This window comes from Melospiza georgiana, chromosome 1, assembly GCF_028018845.1.
Source record: "Melospiza georgiana isolate bMelGeo1 chromosome 1, bMelGeo1.pri, whole genome shotgun sequence".
NCBI classification, from domain to species: domain Eukaryota; kingdom Metazoa; phylum Chordata; class Aves; order Passeriformes; family Passerellidae; genus Melospiza; species Melospiza georgiana.
Window position 1 is genome coordinate 103,342,831 of NC_080430.1, and position 3,632 is coordinate 103,346,462.

Consider the following 3,632-nt stretch of genomic DNA (forward strand, 5'->3'; position numbering starts at 1 on the left):
TGCAGTACAAACACAGATCCAATACCCTGCTGGCCGTGTTACCAACATGACATACACTGGTACCAAGTTTTAAATAAAATGGCACTGCATGCTTATATCAGGATTCAGTTAAAACATAATTTGTAGTGGATAAAACAGTGATTTCATTCAAAGCAGGTTCCAGATCTAGTTCCCCACACAAACACATAAACTCTTCTCCCAGCAAATGAGGCACAGACCTTACCAGCCCCTGCCAGTAAAAACAATGCCAGATAGAAGATAAGAATCAACTGTTCTGTCTTTGCACAAGACCTCTGTTCTATGTGATCATTTGTCACATACAGGGCAAATAAATAAACCAGCACTACCTCTGCTTATGCAACCCTGTCAGAATCAGCAATTCCCCAACATACCAAAAACACACTGAAACAGAAAAACACAACAGACCAACTTCAATTAGATGCTTGCACTATTTCAGTGTCCCTGGGAAATACATTTGTACAAGAAACAACCTACTTCATTTTATCATCATTAGTTTCAGCACTTCCCACAGGAAGGAGCTCAAACCCTTGTGAAAACTGACTCCTGCATTTAGCTCCCCCTCTTGTCCAACACTCCAATGTGCCACCACTCTAAAGCTACCACAGAAGCTCAGGATCAGCCAAGACAGAGGCTCCCTAGCAGCAGCGGCGAGTGCTACACACAGATGGGCCTTCCAGGACAGTCCCCCAAAAGCCATTCCACAGGAACCAGAGTAGCAGGCAAGGCAGTGAACTATTACCTTCACAGCAATGCAGCTAAAAAGACAGGCTACAGAATTTCAATCCCGCCTGCAAACTTGGAGAGGAGGGCAGCGCAGTGTTATTTATTTATTTATTTATTAGGGTTGCTCTGTAACTGCATAGGTCTCATTCCATCTTTTGCTACAGACTCAAACAAGTGTTTGCTCCAGCAAGTCAATTCACACCTAAAAACCAGTGGACTCCCAAAAGGAAAAAGAAAATTTGTCAAGATGATTCTTATGAATCTGAGAGACCCATGAGCATCCCCAGTGCTGCCTGGATTGAGGCACCTGTTCTTCACTCAATGGAGTCAGGGAGAAGTTCCAAAATAAAAAGGACACTGCTACATTTTTAATAGTTTATTAACACTTCAACCTTTAATAACTTTGAAGAAGGCCTGAAAGATAAGTTTTGCTTATTGACTTTGTCTTTTCCCCTTTGGCAAAATGTCACCTTTCAACTCCTCCCTCCACCCTCCCTCCTCCCAGGAGGATAATGAATTTCCAAGCTAATGTTTGGTTGCTTCTTTTAAGTAAGTTGGCTTCAAACATAGCAGCAGAAACATGCAAGCCTGGGCAATAGTGTCTGTCAACAGCTTTTAGAGAATGAGTAGAAACACACAATTAACTTGTGCATTGATACAAATAACTTTTTCTAAAATGAACTTTATAGATATATTTTTTTTAAGTGGGTTAAATTTGGTGCCCAGAATTACTACAGCAGCTGTATCTTCTAGTTAGCTATGTTTTTTTTTCCCCTGAACCATACTATTCTTTTTTAAAGTGCTATATTCATAAAAAATTTTAAGTAACTACTTTGATATTGTATACTTGTATCATCTTGCCCTTTCCAGAAATCAGAGGAGCAACCTGCAACATATATTTAATTGAAATTATGCATTTACCCTGACACAACTTTATGGGCATCATGGTCTGCTCATCTCACCAGGAGCAGATGAAGAGACTGTATTTCCCTGTGCTTACATACACGAGTAAGCAGGCAGACAAAGCAAGAAGTTCTAACCATTTCAGGAACAAAGACAAACAATTTAATCCATATTACATAATTCACTGAATACAGCTGATCTCATCCAAAGTGACTCCTGAGAGCAAAATAGTTTTAGCATTACATTTTATATACAGCTATGAAGGGATTACGGGAAACCAAGACAGTCTCCTTAGAGCATTACTGAGAACTCCGGTTACAAGAGCGCTGTACACTTGAAAGCATCACTTGAACTATGACCAAAGTTTTATCACCAACTTTTTTCTTATTTATGAAAAAAAGTTATTTCACTCTGATTTTATCATTACTTGTACCATATTTCTGCTGCCAGATATCAAAACCTGAGTCAGCTGCATCGAGCAATGACTTCTTTTTCTGGTTTTAAGTCCTCTAAGTGCTAGCACCTTTGAAAACCTCCGCACACCACGCTGTAAACATTTTAAGATCTTCCAGAGTGTTTTGTGTGGTTTTTCTCCCTTCAATGCAGGAATGACTGCTCTATCTGAAGCAAACTACATCTTGCACAATATTGCTTTCGTTATTTTCCACGTAATCAGTTTGGAACAGGCTATGAAAGTTTGATGTGGAAATGTTCTGTTAGAGAAAAAATCAGAAGAAATACACCATTCTGAACCAGCGGAACCAAAATAATCAAAACCTTAACACAGTTTTTTCCAGTCACTGGGATGGAAGGAGACTTGAATGCAGACACTGGAACAAGTAATTGGAAACATCAGTGCTTGCATGCTTAAGTGAAAAGATAAGCAGTATTTGCATTTTCTCCATCATCTTCCTTGTACATGTGCAAGATTTTATAAAAAAAGTTTATCACAGAGAGTTATGACAGAACATGATGTAATTAAAAAAAAAAAAAGCAGTAGAAATCAAAGGCAACCAAGATAACGTACATTTTTCCCAGAACATTTTTCTCAGCTACATAAGGTGTGCATACACCAAGGTCTAACACACTTAGCTGCACCACATCAAGTCAAGCTGTCCAAGAGCATACACAATTTTGCTTACAGGAGTATACCTCTTCCACAATTTTTCAAGTTTACAAATTATTCCCTGTATTGGATTATGCTTACTCAGAAGTACAGATAATATTTTGCTTCAATACTACTGTTTGTTTTTATGACATATTCAGAGATGAGGCAAGACGTAAGATTAAGTGCAGGGAAGCATTTCAGACCCCAAAAATGCATTTTTTTAAAACTTAGCTATACATGGTTAAAACAGGTAGATCTGCCAAGAGTTGCATAAAATGATTTTTATTTCCCAAAGGTGAGCAACTGAGCCAAAGGTGAGCAACTCAGCAAATATCAACTCTTCTGCATCATGGAATACACTACGGGTGTCTGAATGTTCATCTTGCATTTTTTAGTATCTGCTAAGACAGAATTATAAACTGAGTAAGTTAATATATGTGAATTAAGTACCCTTAAGAAATCAAAGAATAATGTTGACTCCTGGAAGACACCCAGAAGATCCAAAGATGGAACAGAAGGTTGATTATTACACTCCTGCACAATCCAAGCAAATTGTTAATATATTGAAAACATTCATGTCTGGCATTTGCACCTGCTGGATATCCAAATTATTCTGTCACAAAACAAGTTTGATAACTATCTTCTTTGTAGCTGAAAGCAGCCAGAAAACAGTTCATTTTTTAAACAAATGGAATGGAAACCTTTTTTTTTTTTTTTCTTTCCCAAGCTTCAATTACAACAGTCAAAGCCAGAGACTTAAGCAAATAAACTTCAAAATAGCCATTTGTTACAAGTAGCAAATTACCATGAACAATGAACTTGTTAAGAATCCCCTCTAAAAGCACGACACACACAAACAGGCTACCCAGCAGAAAAA